The 24,064-nt window shown below is 37.9% G+C and overlaps 1 protein-coding gene across 18 annotated transcripts in view; it reads right to left on the bottom strand.

Moving 5' to 3' along the window:
• Positions 1 to 24,064, bottom strand: part of pcbp3 (poly(rC) binding protein 3) — a 108,123-nt gene that overhangs the window by 68,338 nt on the left and 15,721 nt on the right. For 16 of the 18 annotated variants that reach the window (XM_052010131.1, XM_052010138.1, XM_052009990.1 and 13 more), the window contains exon 2: positions 259 to 317. The exons of 1 other annotated variant lie outside the window; for it this stretch is intronic. The gene's annotated coding sequence lies outside the window, so the exon portion shown is untranslated. Of the gene's footprint in view, positions 1 to 258; positions 318 to 7,026; positions 7,049 to 24,064 lie in introns of those variants that run through there. One more of the 18 variants, XM_052010011.1, reaches the window with a different exon arrangement.

The raw sequence follows: 24,064 nt of genomic DNA, 5'->3' as shown, positions 1-24,064 counted from the left end.
TTACAACTGGACATTTCTAGTCAAAAATCCCTAAGATGGATCATATTTTTTAGGCCCATTAAAATATCCTTTCACCAGCATTCTCTTCTCCCATTCCCACCCAATCAGGTCATCACACCACATCTAAAGCACATACTTCCTTCAAAATTTCTATCCATGGCACCCAAGTACATAATTTTAAACCCATAAGTCCACATGTAGGAAGTGTGCTTGCTTTTAGCCGTAAAAGGTGCATGCTTGATTCTGACTGATTCTTACCTTGATGTTATTGAGATGGTGGTCAACTATTTCTGGCAGTATTGAAGAATCAACTAAACCTTGGGGGAAAAAGAAACAGAAAACACTTAAACGCCGTCTCAACTATTAACTGTACACAGACGTATGCATTCACTCAAGACTAACAGAGCAAGCAAGCTTGTGGTAGTTATCCATATTTATGACTAAACCAGATTAGTCTTTACTTTGTGGAAGCAAAATATTCAAATGAAGGTGGACTCTGAAGTTTGGCACACTGGTTTCATTTCAACACTTTTACTGTTGCTCATTAAAGTCCAACTTAAGAATTCAAAAACATACTTCAAATTTATTTCCCTTTTCTTTTTTAAACCTACAACTAAAAAAAAGAGGTCACAAATCACTATTTTCTCTGAAGTTGTTAAGCAAAGTCTCGTGCCAAAAATTTAGCTCCCTATCTGTCCCATTTCAGTGATGAGAATAGCAGCACACCATCTTAATAGCAGCTGATCACAGCATTAAACGAAAAGCTACTTACGCAATAAGTACAATGCAAGAAATAAACAATGGATGATGGATACTCAGAACCAAAGAGCAATGGTAAGACTTTGAATTTCCTAGTACTCTCAATGATATTTGCTAATATGCAAGATTATACTTGGAAATAAATCAAAATAAAGCTGTGATATCAATTGCATGATTGTTTTCATTTCATCTAGGACTAGCTTGCAAAAGACTGAAGTGTTATTACATCTTTATTGCCTGATGATCAGAAAGGACAGGGTTGGCTGATGGGCCCATTTCTGTGTCATTTGACTATGACCTTTTAAACTCCTACATGGGTACTGCATTCCAAAGAATCGAAAAATGCAGAAGGTTTTTAATGTTACCTGCCAGCACTATAAAAAAACACTGATGTTTGCAATTCTCTAGCCAGAAAAAAAAATTATCACTAGTATCTGTTGCCTGCCTTTAAACCAACTTCCTACCATGCTTCTACTGAACTGGAAACTACAGGCCCTTCAAAGTAACTTCCTTACCAATTCTCACACATTATGTGTTACATTCCATTGAACATGATTTACAAAAATCTAGGAATTCCAGACTGTGTTCCATCTAAACTTGCAGATCATATGTTAAGGCGCGTAGGGTTAAGGAAAACCCCAAGGCATTTTTCACGTGAAGAGCAGAAGGATGACGGGAGTAAAGGTCGGACCAATTAGGGATAAAAGTGAGAAGATGTGCCTAGAAGCTGTGGAAGTGGGTGAGGTCCTCAATGAATACTTCTCTTCAGTATTCACTAAGGAGAGGGGCCTTGATGATGCTGAGGACAGTGTTGGTACGGTTAATGTTCTAGAGCATGTTGATATCAAGGGAGAGTATGTGTTGGAGCTGTTAGAAAATATTAGGACAGATAAGTCCTCGTGGCCTGACAAAATATTCCCTTGGCTGTTCCGTGAGGCAAGGGAGGAGGAGATTGCTGAGACTTTGGCTAGGATCTTTGAGTCCTCATTGTCCACGGGAATGGTACTGGAGAATTGGAGGGTGGCAAATGTTCTCCCCTTATTCAAAAAAGGTAGTAGGGATAGTCCAGGGAATTATAGACCAGTGAGCCTTGTGTCTGTGGTGGGCAAGCTGTTGGAAAGGATTCTTAGAGATAGGATCTATGGGCATTTAGAAAATCATGGTCTGATCAGGGACAGCCAGCATGGCTTTGTGAAGGGCAGATCATGTCTCACAAGCCTGATAGTGTTCTTTGAGGAGGTGACCAGTCAGATTGATGAGGGTAGTGCAGTAGATGTGGTCTACATGGATATTACTAAGGCATCTGACAAGGTTCCACATGGTAGGCTTCTTCAGAAGGTCAGAGGGCGTGGGATCCAGGGAAGCTTGGCCATGTGGATTCATAATTGGCTTGCCTGCAGAAAGCAGAGGGTTGTGGTGGAGGGACTGTATTCAGATTGGAGGGCTGTGACTAGCGGTGTCCCACAAGGATCGGTTCTGGGACCTCTGCTTTTTGTGATTTTTATTAATGACCTGGATGAGGGGGTAGAAGGGTGGGTTGGCAGATGACACAAAGGTTGGTGGTGTTGTGGATAGTGTAGAGGATTGTTGAAGATTGCAGAGGGACATCGATAGGATGCAGTGCTGGGCTGAGAAGTGGCAAATGAAGTTCAATACAGAGAAGTGTGAGGTGGTACACTTTGGAAGGACAAGCTCCAAGGGAGAGTACAAAGTTAATGGCAGGATTCTGGGTAGCGCGGAGGAGCAGAGGGGTCTGGGGGTCCATATCCACAGATCACTGGAAGTTGCCTCACAGGTGGATAGGGTAGTTATGAAAGCTAACATCCCATAACCTTTCTTAAGTCAAGGGATCAAGTTTAAGAGCCGCGAGGTAATGATACAGCTCTATAAGACTCTGGTTAAACCACACTTGGAGTACTGTATCCAGTTCTGGTTGCCTCATTATAGGAAGGACGTGGAAGCGCTGGAAAGAGTGCAGAGGAGATTTACCAGGATGCTGCCTGGTTTAGAAAGTATGCATTATGAGGAAGACTAATGGAGCTAGGGCTTTACTCTTTGGAGAGGAGGATGGGAGGAGACATGATAGAGGTGTACAAAATATTAAGAGGAATAGAGTTGTCAGCCAGCGCCTCTTTCCCAGGGCACCAATGCTCAATACAAGAGGGCATGGCTTTAAAGTAACGGGTGGGAAGCTCAAGGGAGATATCAGAGGAAGGTTTTTTTTACCCAAAGAGTGGTTGGTGCATGGAATGCGCTACCTGGGGCGGTGGTGGAGGCAGGTACATTGGTCAAATTCAAGAGATTACTAGATATGCATATGGAGGAATTTTAAATAGAGGGATATGTGGGAGGAAGGGGTTAGAAAGTCTTAGGCAAGGTTTAAAGGTCAGCATAACATGGTGGGCCGAAGGGCCTGTATTGTGCTGTACTATTCTACGTTCTAGGTTTCCAAATGGCCCCATCCATCCCCTTACTAGCTGCTCATTACATGCCTATTTAAGACATTTGGGTTCCCCATGCTGACTATCATTTTATTGTTGTATTTTCTCTTTGCTTATTTTCTAATTCAACCACTTTGCTTACTATATACAGTTTGGTTCTCAATTTAACTTATTTACCATCATGCTCCAAGCACTAACTTTGTGCTTCATCATCTTCTCCATGTCATATGTCATCTACGGAACCTTGTCAACTTGTGATAATATACCTAGCCTGTACATGATCCATTTCCTCAAGATTTCTCATTGCTTCCCTGCAGCTCTACCTGTCAACCTTAGGCTAAACTTTCCTTAAATCCACTAAAATCATCAGGCCTTGCTCAATTAGAAGTATGTACAAGTGCATTTCTTTTAATCAATAATGGCTTCAATGTGCGCCAATATATACCTCCCTGAAACTAACCATGAGGAATATATGGTTAAATCTCATGGAGGCAAGTTCCTTGACTGAAATCCACTTTCCTTTTACAAAACCTGCCAGCTTGTAGTCTGCAGCTGGCAGGTTTTGTCAAAGGAAAATTGATTTCAGTCAAGGAACTTGCATCCTTGAGGTTTAACCATATATTCTTCATTATGTTTTTGGACCACAAATTGAACAAGATGACATGGTATCTGCAGAAAACTGCAGCTTCTACTGACAAGAGAATATGCTTCAGTTGCAAATAGTTTAGATGACGACAAAAATATAGAGTAGATACAGTGGCATGCATAAGTTTGGACACCCCTGGTCAATATTTCTGTTACTGTGAATAGTTAAATGAGTAGAAGATGAACTAATCTCCAAAAGTCAAAGTTAAAGATGAAACATTCTTTTCAACATTTTAAGATCAGTGTATTATTTTTGTCTTGTACAATTTTAGAGTGAAAAAAGGAAAGGAGCACCATGCAAAAGTTTGGGCACCCCAAGAGATTTCAGCTCTCATAACTTTTACTAAAGTCTCAGACCTTCATTAGCTTGTTAGGGCTATGGCTTGTTCACAGTCATCATTAGGAAAGGCCAGGTGATGCAAATTTCAAAGCTTTATAAATACCCTGACTCCTCAAACCTTGTCCCAACAATCAGCAGCCATGGGCTCCTCTAAGCAGCTGCCTAGCACTCTGAAAATTAAAATAAATGATGCCCACAAAGCAGGAGAAGGCTATAAGATAACAAAGCATTTTCAGGTAGCCGTTTCCTCAGTTCGTAATGTAATTAAGAAACGGCAATTAACAGGAACATTGGAGGTCAAGTTGAGGTCTGGAAGACCAAGAAAAATTTTCCGAGAGAACTGCTCGTAGGATTGCTACAAAGGCAAATCAAAACCCCCGTTTGACTGAAAAAGACCTTCAGGAAGATTTAACAGACTCTGGAGTGGTGGTGCACTGTTCTACCGTGCAGCGACACCAGCATGAATGTGACCTTCATGGAAGAGTCATCAGAAGAAAACCTTTCCTGCGTCCTCACCACAAAATTCAGCGTCAGAGGTTTGCAAAGGAACATCTAAACAAGCCTGATGCATTTTGGAAACAAGTCCTATGGACTGATGAAGTTAAAATAGAACTTATTAGCCTCAATGAGCAAAGCTATGTTTGGAGAAAAAAAGTGTGCAGAATTTCATGAAAAGAACACCTCTCCAACTGTTAAGCACGGGGGTGGATCGATCTTGCTTTGGGCTTGTGTTGCAGCCAGTGGCATGGGGAACATTTCACTGGTAGAGGGAAGAATGAATTCAATCAAATACCAGCAAATTCTGGAATCAAACATCACACCATCTGTAAAAAAAAAGCTGAAGATAAAAAGAGGATGGCTTCTACAACAGGATAACGATCCTAAACACACCTCAAGAGGCACAAGCTGAAGGTTTTGCCAGGGCCCTCACAATCCCCCGACCTAAACATCATCGAAAATCTGTGGATAGACCTCAAAAGAGCAGTGCATGCAAGACGGCCCAAGAATCTCACAGAACTAGAAGCCTTTTGCAAGGAAGGATGGGCGAAAATCCCCCAAACAAGAATTGAAAGACTCTTAGCTGGCTACAGAAAACGTTTACAAGCTGTGATACTTGCCAAAGGGGGTGTTACTAAGTACTGACCATGCAGGGTGCCCAAACTTTTGCTTCGGGCCCTTTTCCTTTTTTGTTATTTTGAAACTGTAAAAGATGGAAATAAAAAAGTAATCTTGCTTAAAATATTAAAGAAATGTGTCATCTTTAACTTTATGCCTTTTGGAAATCAGGTCATCTTTTACTCACTTAGCTATTCACAGTAACAGAAATTTTGACCAGGGATGCCCAAACTTTTGCATGTCACTGTAATTGCTGCTTGGATATGAAGTTAGGAGATTCTTTCTGTGGGGGTGGGGGGGGGGGGTTCGGCTTCATAGTAGAAAGGATGATTACCACTGCGTGAACCAGATTCTTGTCCACAAGACCTTAAATTGGGTGAAAATTCAGTGGTTATAGGAAGGGGGATTTTAAGATCTCACGTTCCAACAAAGCTGTAGAATGGAATTATCATACTTTTTAGGAAGAGGGAAATGAATTGATTACTCCAAAAATAGATAACTACCGAAAGTCATAATTAATTCTACATGGATAGTGAATGAGTAATGGATAAACAAGTACTGCGAGATTAGAGGACTGTTAGAGCTGGAATGGCTGAAGCTTGTATAAATGTCCAAGAACATTACTGAATATTCCTTCTGCCTGATTTCCTTTATATAACTGCATCCAAATTTTTGATAAGAAGTGCAAAAATCGGTGAAGAGAATTCAAAACACGCTGAAAGGAACTTCCTATTGCTTATTGCCCCCAAATGAAATGTCTGCTCTTATCGAAGGCACTGCTGTACAGTCATTGCCAAGAATAAGTAGAATTCATGGTAAATAACATCGTACTGGTGTTCACTTCATTAGTTGGCATTTCATATGTGTAGTAATGTGTTTTTATATAATTCCCTGTAGACCCATAAAGTATTTATTTTTTTTAAATTGTTGATCTAGTATTGTCCTGGACATTTGAACAGCAGTATTACATACGAATGGTGAATGCACAATGAGCCAATCGATGCAAATTTTAATGCTGCCCCAAAGGCTTTTTTGTTCAGAAGGTTTGAATAAGAGTTAACCCATCAAAATTCTTCAACAAAGACAGGGGAAAGGGAGTGGACTTTTCAGTTATCTGTGCCTCCATTAACAAGAACTAGTTTATTTTTAAACCTGCATTTTAACTCAGGCTGATGTTTTATACATAGCCCACAGGCACAGTACTGCACGAATCTCTCTAGATACAGGGAACAAAGAAAAAAACTTCTAATGTAAAAGCCTTTATAAAAAATTTTCTATAAATGAGAATTTTCCCATTTATTACAATGAGATATCTGCAAGAAAATATTAAATATGGACATTGGGAATTTTCAAATTACTTAAAAAGGTCCAACTATAGAGAGAAGGGCAAATTATACCATAGCAGCTGACAACTACCTGAAAAAACTAAACATCAAAGCATCAGTTCTGTAGATACATTTTGTCTTGCACATAAATACAAACTGAATGATCCAAAGATAGAAACATTCATAGATCACAGATATACCTTGCAATTATCTTTGCATACACATCTTCCTTTTGACATGCAAGTATAAATTCCATTTTGCAAGAATGCATTGGTATAACTTGATGTCTTATGCAAGAACACTTGCACTCGGTTTACCTTGCATTACACATATACAGTGGTATGCAAAAGTTTGGGCACCCCTGGTCAAAATTTCTGTTACTGTGAATAGCTAAGCATACCTTTGCTCACTGCGGTCAAAAAGTTCTATTTTAACTTCATCAGTCCACAGGACTTGTTTCCAAAATGCATCAGGCTTGTTTAGATGTTCCTTTGCAAACTTCTGACGTTGACTTTTGTGGTGAGGACGCAGGAAAGTTTGGAGAAAAAAGTGTGCAGAATTTCATGAAAAGAACACCTCTCCAACTGTTAAGCACGGGGGTGGATCGATCTTGCTTTGGGCTTGTGTTGCAGCCAGTGGCATGGGGAACATTTCACTGGTAGAGGGAAGAATGAATTCAATTAAATACCAGCAAATTCTGGAAGCAAACATCACACCATCTGTAAAAAAAAAGCTGAAGATGAAAAGAGGATGGCTTCTACAACAGGATAACGATCCTAAACACACCTCAAAATCCACAATGGACTACCTCAAGAGGCACAAACTGAAGGTTTTGCCATGGCCCTAACAGTCCTCCGACCTAAACAAGAAGTCAAAGACTCTTAGCTAGCTACAGAAAGCGTTTACAAGCTGCGATACTTGCCAAAGGGGGTGTTACTAAGTACTGACCATGCAGGGTGCCCAAACTTTTGCTTCAGGCACTTTTCCTTCTTTGTTATTTTGAAACTGTAAAAGATGGAAATAAAAAAGTAATCTTGCTTAAAATATTAAAGAAATGTATCATCTTTAACTTTATGCCTTTTGGAAATCAGGTCATTTTACTCACTTAGCTATTCACAGTAACAGAAATTTTGACCAGGGGTGCCCAAAGTTTTACATGCTACTGTAGGTAGGAAGATCAATTTGTAGGAAAATCAATCTGGCCATAACATTGCAAGTTTAATATTCAGTTGGGAAGTAGGTTTCCAGGACAATCAAATGCACAAGGACCAGTCATGTGGCATCAGAAAAGGCTGTAAAGTAATCCCAGAACTCAGGTAATGCTTGGCTCAGAGAGCCTAGTGAACTGCAGATTCTGATACCTCCTCCTTAAATAAACTTAATTAAAAGAGAAACAAATGCTGTGAAACAAACTCCAGTGTCAGCACATCACCTTTTCCAAGATATCATAAGAACATCGCAGACTCGGGGAGGATGATCTCATTGTCCTATTGTTTAAAGGCGAGCATTTGCAAGAAAAGCTGCAAAAACTCTCAGGAGAGCTGTTGAAGAAATAAGAAGCCAAAGTGCTTCAGGAAGGTGATGGTACTCATCTTTTTATTGCAGAGGGAATGTCATATTTATTGTAGTTAGTTGTCCAGCCTACAGAATGGGAGACAGGTTACCTCTTGAATTCAGGTCTTTGCAGGTACTGATTGATAGTTAGAAGAAACCAAAGAAATAGAAGTTTTCAGCCATCAAAGGCTTCATGCCCAACTTGAAAGTCCAGGGAATTACTTCATGATATTCTTTAAAAAAAATTGGGAATTGCATAGGTTAAACATCTGTGCAGACAGGACTGGAGGCCAGGATTGAACCAGGGTTTCTGGGGCTGCGAGACAATGGCTCTATAGTTATATCACTGGGTCGAGCTCAACCACCTCTACTTACTGGTCAATGACATGCAGATTGGTAGGTGGTAATTGGTGCGAGTCCTGAAAGTAATTACATTTTTATTAACAGGATCCTGGCTGTAAAATTAACAGTGTCTATCAAAACAAAAAAGGTAAAATAACTTGAACCTGCAGTGCAAGAGGCTAGGTTCATTTCAATTCCAAGTCATTTAAGATGGTTTGAGTTTATTTTAAATTGTTTTGAATACTTTTTGAATATCAGAAACATTCAACTAATAAGGTCAGGAGACGTGCCTGAAATAGTTGTGTTTTATATTTGTTTCATGGAAACAGCTAATCTCCCACCTACCACAAACCCTGAACAAACCAGCATGAACAATATCACATATTGCAGGTCCTGCCGTGTAGTGATTAGTAAACCAGCAAATTCTGTAGATTCTCAACAGTTAGGAACCATGCAAAGCAAGTTTAATATATTTCCATTGGTCAGTAGTGAGCACAGGAAGCTCACCAATAACTGCAAATTGTGCATCAATTCAAAACAGTGACCTGCCAATCCTCAAACCAAACTGTCTGTTGACAGGAGAGGAAGAGAAGAGAGTGAGGAAAAAAAGTGTGCTGAGCAGAGTTAGAGCACATTTTACATTGTAAACCAAACAGCATCACATGTACTCAATTTACCAAATGAGACTACAGAAATTGTTCCTCATCCTATGAGGGACTATTTATGAATTCAACAAGAACATAACCACCAGGACAGTTTTGTTGCAACTAGGTAAAATTTATTTTTATGTGCAACAACTGAAATCTAAAAATGATTACTATATTTGATCTGATCAGGATTATCTTCACTACTGCATGCCAATTACCATATGCATAAATAAGGCAGATTGGGGTCGAGAGATTGTGCTTCATCTTTTTCTGGGTGATTCCATAAAATCTAGCAGGGCACATTAACATGCTGTAATACCGAGAGCTGCAACAAAGAATGAACTTCTGAAGTACCTCTTTAATAGCTCATGTCATCTTCACAAACTCACTCAATTATATACTCCACTCATTCCTATCAAAGTAACTTTCTACAATTACCTTTAAACTACCAAATTTCTACTTTTCATTGCACTCAGTAAAACATGAGTAAAACTTTTGAAAACATCTCTACATGTTCATCCATATAATGCATAGGACCATTAATTGTGATTGGTCACTGAAAATTAGTTACATTCCCTTGTTTGTTCATCCAGTTCAAATTCTCAAATAATACCATAAAATGACAATCACACAAAGATTATAGTCAACTATTTCACAAACTGAAATAAGTGGTGTATTTATCCATCGTCATTTACTGTATAAAAAAAAAGTCAGACTATTTCTTTTGAGGACTTCACCTCAGTAAGTGTCTGCTTCCTTGTTTGGATGTTCCTCTGATATTATAAAATTATCACAAAGCAGCTTACATGTTAACATTAAGGTGTGTTAACACAGTGACCCTCAAGGGTTAGCTGACCACACGTTAGACCAGGAATGCTGATGACTGCCGCTTCATTGTTTTTCAAGGTCAGGCAGCTTTGAAGTGACAATGTACAAAGGGCAGTCTGAACATATTTTCCCTGTGCAGTTTTCAGAGGACGTCAAGACATAGAGGTTAATCTTCTGTAATTGGTATCTAAGCAGCCTAGGACGAGAGCAAACCACACTTGGACTATTCAGGCCATCTGTTCAAATTTAGATTTAAAAGATATTAGAAATTTATTGAGTGCAATATTCTTCTATAAAAAAAAGCATAATGCACACTGTGAACTCAATCACCCATTTAAAAGAAAATTTTACATAAAAATTAGATTTCAAGAAAAATGATCAAAGCCTGAAGCTCAATATGGGGTTGTTTAAATTTACAGTGCTGTGCATTTCAAAAAAAACACGTACTTTATGCCTGTACGGTAAACAGGAAATTAAATCTTGCATGTTGCACTTCAATTACATACAACTTTTCTTGAGATTGCTTCTTATTCAGCTTCTAACTAATATACAGTCATAAAACCACAGTGTACAAGATATGGACAATATTCTTTAAGTACAAGAAGTTGCACTATTACAAAGTGGATGCATAATTACCCTCAGGAGCATGCCACTAAATAATTTTGGAATCTGTGGCTGCACTATTACTTACCAATTTTTTAATATATAAAAAGGTACATTCATTTAGTCACAAGGATAAACCTGTCCAATGAAATATCAACATTTACAATGGAATTGTAATACATAGAATAATCTCTATTTTCATATTTCAGGTATTTTGTTTTGCAGCATCCATAAAATGCACTTTGCAAAAGTGTCCTGCAACTTACAAGTATACGTTGTAGGCACATAATACATATAACATGTTAAAGTTCAGTTTTGTGATAACAGTGCTGTGTCAACAATGCCACAAGTTAGAAACCATACATTAGCAAACACTATTTAGCCAAATAACTGGCATAAACAAAGTCAAAAATGTATGACAGCTTTCCAAATTTGCATACATGCACACGTACTAAGTGAATCTCTAATTCCCCAATTGCAAAAGTGGTATTTAAACAGGACAAACATCTCACCTTACTAGACAGCATATCCACATACACATTTACAGTTCAAGTGACCAGAATGAAAAGAATCAGGCAACATAGTTGACAGTCGACACTTTTATATGTATGGCAAGAAAAAGAACTATATCACTGCTCCTCTATATCACTATAATTTTTAACTGATGAATGCTTTTTACTTCAGATTAAAACACATAAGTAGCTTTCACTGAAATTTACATATTACTGTTTGAACGATATTGAAAAGGACACTGTAAACAATCTCAATCAGCCACTTACTACAGAAACATGAAAACAGAAGTTGGCCATTAGGCTGGACTTCTCACTTAAATATCCCTTTGCACAAACCATTTCATACAGTCATTCTGTTATATTGTTATATATACCTTAAGAAACCATGTTCAAATATTCTCATTTAACTTCCAATCCCATTTCAAGAAAAAAAACTGATCAACTTAAAAATACTTTGTTGCACAACGTGCCAATGACAGTTTTGGTCACCAGCCTATAGCTACAAAATTCAGTAATGCCCTGGGTTACTGATCACGCATTAATTCAGAAAATCAAAGCTACTCCCAATTCAAATGATATTGCAAAGCTGGTCCTCATAAGATGGGGTCTAAATTGGGAGAGTGTGGGGCCCAGCTAAGGTTGAAGCATTGACAAATATGTTCAACCACCCAAATAGGATCCTCTTGGCTTTCTCCTGAGATCCCTAACGTCACAGGAACAAGCTTCCAGCTAATTTGATTCACTTCCCATGACAAAGAAATGACTGATAGCACTGGATACATCAATGGCCATCAGACCAGGCAACTTCCTAACTGTATGAAGGAAGACCTGGAGTCCAGAACTAGCAACACCTGAACAAACTGTTCTGGTAAGGTTACAGCACTGGTATCACTACAATGTGGAAAATTGCCCAAGTACACCCTGTTCACAAAACACAGGACAATTCCAACACAGCTACTTACTGGTCAGTTTACTATCAATCAGCAGCAAAGTGATGGAAGCTGTCGTCAACAGTTCTATCAAGTGACACTTACCAATAAGTTGCTCACTGATGCCCAGTGTGTGGTTTCATCAGGGCCACTTGGCTTCGAAGCTCGTCACAGTCTAGGTCCAAACAGCCGAGTTCCGGAGGCAAGCCACGGTAAGAATGGCCACACTTGCCATCAAAGCAACATTTGACCAAGACTGGAATCGACCTTGGTAAAACTGAGTCAATGGGCAACCCTCCAATGGTTGGAGCTGTGTGTCACACAAAAGATGATAGCTTTGGTTGGAGGTCAATCATCCCAGTCCCAGAACGGTGTTACAGAAATTCTTCAGTTTCCTGGACCTAACCATCTTCAGCTGCTTCATCAATAACCTTCAACCATTAAGTCAGAAATGGGGATGTTCCCTGGTGAACGCATGATATTCAAATCCATTCAGATCAAACAAAGAAGTCCGTGCCTGCCTGTAGCAAAACCTCAATGGCACAGCTGGTAGGGCAGCTGCCTCAGCTCCAATGAGTTTGATCCTGACCTCTGGCATCGTGTGATGTCTGCACATTCTCCCAGTGACCATGTGGGTTTCCTCCAGGTGCTCCAGTTCCCTTCCACATCAAAGACACACTGATTGTTAGGTTAATTAACAACTGTAAATTGCCCCTAGTGTGGGTGAGTGGCAGAATGGCCGGGGGGAGGGGGGGTGAATAAAGTGGGATTAGTGTAAAATTAGTATAAATGGGTGCTTAATGGCTGGCACAAACTTGGTGGGCTGAAGGGCCTGTTTCCACATTGCATGACTGATCTTAATAACGTCCAGGCATGGTCTAAGAAGTGACAAGTAACATTTGCCCTCCAAATGTGCCAGACAATGATCATTTCCAACAAGAGAGAATCTAACCACCTAACCTTGACATTCATTACTATCGCCAAGTTACCCCAGCATCAAAATCTTGGTTTCATCACCAATCAGAAACTCAGCCACGTGCACACCATGCCTGCAAGAGCACGCCAGAGGCTGAGTATATTGAGGAGAGCAACTCACTTCCTAACACCTCAAGATCTTTCCACTCAAGCCAGGAGCAGAATGGATAACTCCAACAATTCTCAAGCAGTTCAACCCCACCCAGGACAAAGCAACCTGTTGGACTGGCACTGCTTCATCACCTTAAAAATCAATTCTCTCCACCACTGCTGCACAGTAGCTGCAATGCAATTTAGAAATGAACTGGAAAAATGAATGGCATAGAAAGCCAATAAATCTGCACAATGTCATGACGACCATGAAAGGGCTTATTTTGAGGAAGGTATCTCTGGAGATGGGAGATGAATGGATTGCCATGTTATAACATTTTAGATTCTAAAATTGTCCTGACAGAATGGAGGGCAGCAAACATAACCCCACAATTTAAAAAGATGGGTGAAAGAGAAAACAGGGAACTATAGACCAGTTAGCCTGCCATCAATAGCAATAACACTGGAATCTGATAAAAGAAGTGATAACAGGCAACATAAAATCATAAAAGTATAGGCAGAATTAGCAAGGATATATGAAAGGGAAATTGTTTGACAAAAATGCTGATTTTTTTTAAACCAGTAGATTAGGATGAAACAGCTGCTGTGGTGTATTTGGGATTTTCAGAAAGCCTTCAATAAGGTGCCACACAAGAGATTATTAAACAAAATTAGAGCACACGTTATTAGGGGTAAAACCCTACCACAAATTGAGGATTAGTTAAATGGACAGAAAACAGTCCGAATAAACAAGTCATTTTCATGCTGGAAGGCTGTACAAGTGGCAATACTAGTAATAACAATCTTTCTTTTTCAATCTTTTTATTAAATTTCAAATTAATACACATAGCAACAGTGATTATACACATGGTGCGTAGAGATCGGGATTACAATAATAGCAGTTGACATCTACAAACACGGAGTAAAATATATAATCTGAACCTCCCAATCTCTTACTAAGTGAAGATGATACAAAAGAATTTGAAAAGAAATTTGATTATGTAAAAAGAGAAACAAAATTAAAAAATAACAAAAGCAAACCAAAAACTTCAAAAGCTGGACTGTTATTTCTTCAGTTAAAAAACATTATGTTGTTAGCTCCACTCCTCTATATTCAAATAAAAGGTTATTGAAAGGGATTCAAAAAAGGTCTGCTTATATCATATGGAAATACTGAATAAATGGACTCCAAACTTCAAGTTTAAGCAAAGGATCAACAGTACCACTCCTAATTTTTTCTAACTTTAAACATGCTATAGTTTGAGAAAACCATTGAAATGTGGTAGGAGGTATAGGATCCTTCCATTTAAATAATGGCCAAAAGATCCATTCTAATGTAACAAATGCAATCATACAAGCTGAAGCAGATAGATGGCCGGAATCCATCATTGGTAACCCAAAAATTGCAGTAATAGGACGAGGTTGTAAATCAATATTCAATACAATTGAAATAATATTAAAAATGTCTTTCCAATATTTTTCCAAAAGAGGACAGGACCAAAACATGTGTCAGGGAAGCCACCTCTGAATTACATCTGTCACATACAGGATTTATATGGTGACAAAAACAGGCTAACTTATCCTTAGACACATGGGTCCTGTGAACCACCTTAAACTGTATCAAAGAGTGTCTAGCACACATTGAAGATGTATTAACTAATTGGAGAATTTTCTTCCATGTCTCTATAGATAGAAGTATCTGGAGTTCTCTTTCCCATTCATTCTCAATTTTATCAAGTGTCTCTAGACGTATTTTCATAATCGGATCATAAATTATTGCTATCAAGCCCTTCTGATAAGGATTAAAACCTAAAACTTTTTCTGTAATTTCAATTTTATGTGGTATCAGAAAGGCAGGTAAAATAACTTTAAAAATTTCTAATCTGTAAATATCGAAAAAATGTAATCCAGGCAAATTGTATCTATTAGACAACTGTTCAAAAGACAATTATCAATGAATAGATCATGAAAGCATGTTATTCCCTTCATTTTCCATAAAGGGAAAGCTAAATCAATTCTGGATGGTTGAAAGAAAAAAAATTGGATTGGATAGGACTTGATAAAATGAATTTATTCAATCCAAAAAGTTTATGAAATTGAAACCATATTCGTATTGTATGTTTAGTTATTGGGTTAATCATTTGTTTACACAATTTAGTAAGTGCAAAAGGGAGTGAGGCTCCTAAAATAGAAGCTAATGAAAACCCTTACACAGACTCATGCTCAAGATACACCAATCGGGAACACTGAATTATATCTAAATCTTGTGTCAAAAAAAATACCTAATATTAATTGCCCAGTAGTAAAATCTAAAATTAGGCAAAGCCATACCGCCATCCCTTAATTTCTTACTTAACCTTGGGTTTTTATTCTGCCATATATATGAAAGAATTTTAGAATCAATAGTATCAAAAAAGGATTTCGAGATGAAGGTTGGAACCACCTGGAATAAATATAAAAATTTTGGTAAAATATTAATCTTAACTGCATTAATTCAACCAATGATAGACAATGGGGACCATTTAGTAAGCAAATGTTTAACATGATCGATAAGGGTAAAAAGTTAACTTTGAATAAGTCCTTATGCTCCTTGGCAATTTTGACATCCAAATAAGTAAAATAATCAGTCACTAATCTAAATGGTAATTGCCTATAGATTGGGACTTTAGAAAAGCTCACTCTTATTAAGATTTAATCTATAACCAAAAAAAACACTAAACTGAGCAAGCAGTGATAATGCTGCAGGAATGGATTTCTCAGGGTTAGAGATATAAAGTAACAGGTCATCTGCATATAGTGATATCTTATGCGTCCCCTTTCCACGAGTAATACCAAATATGTTAGAAGAGTCCCGAAAGGCAATTGCCAGGGGTTCCAAGGAAATATCAAATAATAAAGGACTTAAAGGGCAGCCCTGTCTAGTGCCTCAAAAAAGCCTGAAAAGGGGGGATCTCTGATTATTAGTAAGTATTGAAGCCAAAGGTGTATGATATATCAATTTAATCGTGGATATAAAACTTGGGCTAAAATTAAATTTCGCAAGCATATTAAATAAATATTCCCATTTGACTCTATCAAACACCTTCTCAGCATCAAGCGAGATAACACATTCTGGAATTGTAGATGAAGGGGTATATACAATATTTATTAACCTCCTAATATTAAAATGCAAATACCGATTTTTAATAAATCCTGTCTGGTCGTCAGAAATAATTTGAGTAAGTACCTTCTCCAGTCTAGAAGCCAATATTTTGGAAAAAATTTGAGTCCACATTCAATAGAGATAGGTCTGTAAGATGCATATTCAGTAGGATCTTTATCCCTTTTAAGAATTAAAGAGATAGATGCCTCATAAAAGGATTGTGGTAATATATCTGCTGATAAGGCATCTTTAAAAATTTTACCTAACCAAGGATAAAGAAGATCAGAAAAAGATTTTAAAAATTCAACTGTATACCCATTGGGACCAGGTGTTGTACCTAAATTCATTGAAGAAATTGCTTTCTTTATTTCTTTCTCCGAAACGGGTACATCTAATATTAAACGTTCATTAAGTGATAATTTCGGAATCTTCAATTTCCTTAAAAATTCATGCATTAACGTAGAATCCTCGGGAAATTCTGATTGATACAAAGGAGTATAAAATTCTCGAAAAGATTCATTAATTTGTCTAAAATTCCAGAATCAACTAAAAAGGAATTAATAAAAACAACGGATTTGTTTGGAAGTACTTGATTCGACGTAGACCTATCCATTGAAGGGTTTAAACAATTGAAATCTCCACCCATAATCAAAGTATATTTGTTTAAATTAGGAAAAGATGCAAATAAATGTTTAAAGAACTCAGGATGAGCAACGTTAGGTGCATAAACATTAACCATAACAACTTTTTTGTTATGAAGCCAGTCATTAATAAAACTCTACCATTTGGGTCTGAGATTGTTTCATGATGAACAAATGAAATCGAGGAGTATATAAAAATAGAGACTCCTTTCGCCTTCGCTTGTGAATTAGAATGAAACTGTTGACCCCTCCAAACTCTAAACAAAAGCGCTGATTATCCTCTCTCCTAATATGAGTCTCCTGAGCAAAAATAATCTGAGCGTTCAATCTATGAAAAACTTTAAAGATCTTCTTCCGCTTAATTGGATTATTTAAACCAATCGTATTCCATGAAACAAAATTAATCATATTATCCATTTTAATAAACTAAAACATATGGTGTGTAAAGGGTTAACCTTGCTGCACAGGAAACTCATTAATAGGAAGAGGAAAAAGAGGTCAAAGAGGAGCCGGATATGACGACAATTTAGACATATTTGTAGTTTTAAATTAGTCCAGAAAGAAAAAAACTAAACTAAAAACATCCCCACCCCCACCCACAAAAGCCCGAAAACTGGCCAATAGACAGCCAGAATGCTACTTCCTAAATCCCTTAACCCCACCTCTTTTGGTGGCAAATCTCCAAGTTAAAAGGAATGCAAAACACCACCAGTAGTCAAAACATGGAGATACAAGTACCAAAAATATTTTGAAAATATAAACATTGAGACAAAACGGCTTGCTGAGAACATTCTACGCAGTTAAAAATACTGACAGTCGACATTTAAAATACAATCTTACTATTATTTCAAAAGAAAAGCAAATCACCGATTCTTAATTATTACAAAAATAAACAATTAAAAATATTAAAGTAGAATAATAAAAGGGAAAAAAATTGTAAAATAGAAACATGACAAGCATCCATGTTCCAGAACCAAACACGAAAGTGTTAACAAAGGGCAGAAAAGATCTCCGGACTTAAAATGTTCAAATCTGTGAGTTAGTTATTACCTTGTAGACCAAAAAGGTGTAAAAATCAAAGAATAGTACATTTATTAACCACCTGGAGTCAAAAGTTAATCTTTGAGAAATTCTTCAGCTTCACCCACAGAATTAAACCATTTACGTGATTTGTCAGGGAGTACAATCCTCAGACGAGCTGGAAACAGCAATACAGGTTGATACTTCCCTTGATAAAGCCGTGACATCATCGGTTTATAATGCAATCTCTCTTTCATAACTTCTGGACTGTAACCTTCAACCAGATGAAACTTCCAATCTTTGTATTGGATCATTCCGAATCAAAAGCTCTTTAGTACTCTCATAGTGAAATCTCAATATTACTGGCCGTGGTTTTTGCTCTGCCGGAGGTTTTGGTCTTAATGCTCGGTGAGCACGATCAAGTATGGGATGTACAGAGAAAACTGCAGAGCCAAACACATCCATCAGAAGTTTGGAAAAGAATTCAATAGGATTACCAGTTTCGGCATCTTCATGAAGGCCAACGATCCGCAAATTGTTCCTCGACTTTGACTTTCTAAATCAATAATCTTCTGTCTTTGCTGTTCTAGTATTTGGGTAGTCGAAGTTAAATCCTTTTTCAATGAGCTCAGTCTATGATCTCTCTCTTTGCCAGCTTCATCCAGTTCAACAATTAATTTCTGTTGTTTAACATTTTCCTTTAAGTGTTGTTAGTCTGTCTTCAATCTCCTTTAACAGCATTTTCAAAGTGGAAAATTTCTGATCAAGTTTTTTTTTTCTAGGAGTTTAGAAATAGCTTCCTAAGTTGAGGATCTCCATTCCCTTTGCTTTCAGCTGCACCTTTAGCTCTGGTGTTCATTTCCGGCAGTTAAAAATCAAAATCCAATCTTATAAAAGTATTATAAAAGTCTTATTAAAACTTTAGCATAGATATTAAGAGGGTGGTGAACAAAAAATTAGCAAGTGAGTGGAGCAGTGCCAAGATGCAACCTACTCCATCTAGCGCCACCAAGAGAGTCAGTAATAACAATCTACAGCAGTGATTTGGACAAGAGGATCAAATGTTTCCTGATCATACAATATAGCAGTGTAGGTTGTGAGGTGGATGCAGCAGGGGTCCAGGATAATATAGACAGATTAAGAGTGGACAAGGACATGGCAAATGGAAGGCAACATGGAAAAATACAAGGTCGTCTATTTTAATGCAAAACATAGAAAAGCAGAGTACTTTTTAAATGGCAAGAGATTGAAAGATACTGCTGTTCAGAGGAAACTAGTGTCTCAAACACAAATCACTAGAGGTTCATATGCAAAAACAGCAAGTAGTTAGGAAGGCAAATGGTTTTTTTAACCTTCATTGCAAGTACAAGAACAGAGACAATTTGCTCTAATTATATACAGCCCTGGTGAGACTACATCTAAAACTCTGTACTAACTCAATGTAACTGCACTGTGTAATGAATTGACCTGTACAATCGGTATGCAAGACAAGTTTTTCACTGTACCTCCGTACAAGTGACAATAGTAAACCAATACCATGTACAGGTCTGATTGCCCTATTGAAGACAGGATGTACTTACAACAGGAGTGCAGCAAAGGTTTACCAGACTGATGGCTGGAATGTCATATGACGAGGAATAGAACATAACGGCTCAGGAACAAGCCCTTTGTCCCACATCTGTGCCAACCATTATGCTAACCTAAGCTAATCACATCTGTTTGCACATGGTCCAACCATGTATCTCCATTCCCTGCCTGTTCATGTGCCTGTCTAAATGCCTCTTTAACGCTGCTATTGTATCTGCTTCCACTACTTCCCCTGGTAATGAGTTACAGGCACCTATCACTGTGTGGAAAAAAACTTGCCTCGTAAATCTCCTTTAAACTTTCCCCTTCTCTCCTTAAAGCTATGCCTTCTAGTACTGGATATTTCAACGTGGAAATAAGACTATTTACCCGCATTATTTTTATATATTTCTATCAGGTCACCCTCAGCCTCCAACGCTTCAGAGAAAACAATCCAAGTCTGTCTAACCTCTCCTTGTAGCTAATACTCTCTAATCCATGCAACATCTTGGCGAACCTCTTCTGTACCCTCTCCAAAGCCTCCACATCCATCCTGTAATGCAGCAACAAATTGCAGACAATACTCCAAATGAGGCCCAAAGTTTTACACAGCTGCAACATGACTTCCCAACTTTTATACTCAACATCCCAACTAATGAAGTATGCCATATGCCTTCTTCACTGCCCTATCTACCTGTGTTGCCACTTCCAGGGAGCTATGGACTTGCACTCCAAGATCCTTCTGTACACCAATGCTCTTAAGGGTTCTGCCCTTTACTGTATACTTCCCTTTTGCATTTGATGTCCCAAAGTACAACACCTCAAGTCTGAATTAAACTCCATCTGCCATTTTACTGCCCACATTTCCAGCTGGTCTATATCCTGCTGATTCCTTTGACAACCTATTACTATCCACAATTCCACCAATTTTTGTGTTGTCTGCAACTTACTAGTCATTCCACCTACATTTTCATTAAATCATTTATATATAAATCACAAATAGAGGTCCTAAGCACAGATTCCTGAGAAGCAGCACTGGTCACAACTCACAGGATTAAGCAGACTTGCCTGCAGTCTTGAAGTTTAGAAGATCTCATTGAAATGTGCAAATTTCCTACAGGGCTTAACAGGATAGATATGGAGTTGATATTTCCCCTAGCTGGGGTATCAATAGCGAGCAATCAGAATCTGAGGTCAGCCATTTAGAACTAATGAAAAATTATTTCCCTCAAGGAGAGTAAATCCTTGGAAGTTGCTACCCAAAAGGGCTGTGGATGCTCAGTCAATGTGTATATTCAAGAAAGAGATCAATACATTATTTGATATTAATGGAATGAAGGGAAATGGGGTTCATGCAGAAAAGTAGCACTGAAAGAGCAGAAGGAAATAAATTGATAACTTATCCTCCCATTTTCTTTGTTCTTATGCACACTTTTCTTCAGTTGCTGGAAAGTGCATAGAGACAAAGATAATGGAGTTTGGGAAAGATATTTAAAAACAAATCAAGGCATCCTGCATGGCTGGGTTTCTAGCAATGCTCCTTCTGAAAACACCAAGACCAATGGTCACCCCCTAGAACAATGTGATTTAATTCCCCGGCAACATTCCTAAGGAGTAAAAAATGATGTTACCCCATGTATGGCTGACTCCAAAATCACACCATCAGCATGTGGGTGATTTGCCATTGGAATTGCAGATGAGTTTCCAAAGTGCTGCGATTCCACCTGAAACGGTCTCAATCATGTTACCCTCCAGACTTAAACACTACTCAGATGCGTCACACTTAAAGGCAACTGAATTTCCAGTCATTGTTCTTTCATTTTACTTGCCTGCATTCAAAAGAGGAGAGAGACAACTTTTTCCTCAGCTGCCAGTGAAGGTCACTGTTCTAGGAAATGAGCGTATTAACTTAATTTAGACTTCAAGGTAGTGCTGTTGGAAGAGTACATTGTTGAATCTGTAATCTTTCAGTGAGATTTTACAATCTTCTTGATCAGAAATGAGATCACAAAGTCAGAAAAGAGCACTGCGTCAAAAGTTGCCCCATTCAAATGCGATAAGACATAGAACAGTACAGCACAGAACAGACCCTTTGGCTCACGATATCTGTGCTGACTATGACGGCAATTTAATCTGTGCATCTGCCTGCATGTGGTCTCCATCCCTCAATTCCCTGCCTGTTCACATGTCTGTCTAAATGTCTCTTAAACGTTGCTATCATATTGGCTTCCATCACTTCCCCAGCAGTGCATTCCAGGGACCTACCATTGTGTGTAAAAAAAAAAGTTGCCTCTTAAATCTCCTTTAAACTTTCCCTCTCTTACATTAAAGTTGTACCCTCTGGGACTTGAACCCCAAGATCCCAGCATATATCGATGCTCTTAAGGGTTCTGTCATTTACTGTATGCTTTCCTCTTATAATTTGACCTCCCAAAGTACAACTCCTCACACATGACTGGATTAAATTCCATCTGCCACTTTTCTGCCCACATTTTCAGGTGGTCTATATTCTGCCGAATCCTCTGACAACCTTCCTCACTATCCAGAATTTCACCAATTTTTGTGTCATCTGCAAACTTGGACTAATTAGTCCACCTACATACAAAACACAATCACAACAGATTGAAAGACGTTAAGTGTACAAAATCTATTGAGGAGAAAGGCAACTTTTCTACATGATATCTTACTTGAGACATTCGATGGACAAGCGACTCCAAAAAAATTCTCTAAATTCAACCGATATGATCTGTCAACCTTGATAAACTAGCCTTTGCATTACTGACCATATTATTGCAGAAGTTCAACCACTTTAAAAAGAGCACTTTGGCATAGCTATGAATTCCAACAGATACAGAAAAACCTTTCATAAACTGACATGCTTATTGCCAGTTGCAGGGGGTTGACAAATCAGATTAATCTACTACATATTAGGTCTATATTAATTTATGACATACTCAATAGAACACTGACTTGTTTGTCCTTGATTTTCCTATTCACAGCTTTTTATCTAGACAAATTAACATTGTTTCATCTAACACTTCCATAAAAGTAGTACTCACGAAGTGTTAATGTTACTATGTTACAGCCCAAGATCAGTTTGACAGCAACATTTCTGTATCACTACAAACTTCTGGAAGATAAAATTAATTTTCAAGCTGTGAACTCATTGTTCTTAGGATGAAAAAAAAGGAACAGTCAAACAGGCAGAAATTCCTATTAAAATCAAGGAAGAAACATGTTTACACCAAGCTCACAAACACTTCAGAAGGAAATTGCAAACATCACAGTCACAAAGCTCACAACAGATCATTCTATATTTAGCAAGACTTTACATAGAAATAATCAATGGCTGATTGCCAAAGACAACACCGGCTGTGAAACTGGAGCCCACAACCCCCAATACTGTTAGTCAGAGAATTCTCTCTCAATGGCTTACGGATGCTCGAAGTAAAGATGTTATTGTCAGTGCCAAGATAATGACAAAAATCAGCAACAATTTTGGTGATATTCTTGGTCTAAGAACTTCTGTACACTTAAGGTGGTGGCTATGCAATTTCAAATGGAGAAAGAATGCCTCTAAGTATAGATACAAGAAGAACAGATTTTGTTGTACCTATAAAAAGAATATATCAAAGGAACTGATTTATGAGAAAGACCTGTCACAAGAAAAGTATAGTGAGGGCTGGAAGCTCTAATGCCTACATGATGCAAAATCCAACAGAATTTAATATGGATGATATATCTTTACACAAAGGTTACGTGTAAAGATTATGACTGGCGCTCTTCTCTACTGCGAGATTTGCAATACAAAAATCTTTGAACACAGTCAATTCAGAATCCTCCCAAATTGAAGTTCCATGAAGAACCAATATTGCTTATAGTCCTGAATAGCACTTCCAGAACAATTTGCTCAGGTAATGACTATTACAATAATGCTTTAAAAGATGGGTGGTTGATGGTCAGGATGGATTCAGTGGACCAAAGAGCCTGTTTCAGTGCTGTCTCTCTATGACAGATTGTAGAATTCATTTGAGCTATAAAGAAACAAGAATTGAAAGGGATTCCTGTATGAAAACAATGTCATTTAATACCAGGAATAAAGTCAGGCTTTCATCTTTTGCCAAATCCTGTTGAACTTTGATGGGTAGAAGCTATGAATACATTTTGATTTGAGGTTTTATTCTGCCAATAGATCATAAACCTCAACCAGAATGAATTTTTTTTTACATTAGTAAAATGCATTTTTGCCCAATCCTTATTGCTTACATCCCAGAAATTTCCAAGCAGCTCAAAAACACAATGGATAGGGTTCAAAGAAAGTCAGGTGAAAATCTTAACCCCTACAATCTAATGTAGTGCAGGAGAAATAGTAAATCATTACAACATTAGGGTGTTTACCCTTTGATGCATTCAATGCTCTAAGCAAAGAGTAAAGAAAGTCTGTTTTCACAATTACAGTTAAATTTAGTAAGATAGAAGATATATATGAATGATAAGTTAATTATTACTTTGATAGAATCTGATGTTCCCCAGCAACTCTTCAACTCTGGCATGAGAAAAGAATTTAGAACTGTTTCATAAAATAAGAT

Source organism: Pristis pectinata, chromosome 1 (genome assembly GCF_009764475.1).
Source record: "Pristis pectinata isolate sPriPec2 chromosome 1, sPriPec2.1.pri, whole genome shotgun sequence".
Lineage (NCBI taxonomy): Eukaryota > Metazoa > Chordata > Chondrichthyes > Rhinopristiformes > Pristidae > Pristis > Pristis pectinata.
The sequence above is the reverse complement of the archived record's forward strand: the minus strand, read 5'-3'. Positions and strand labels throughout refer to the sequence as shown.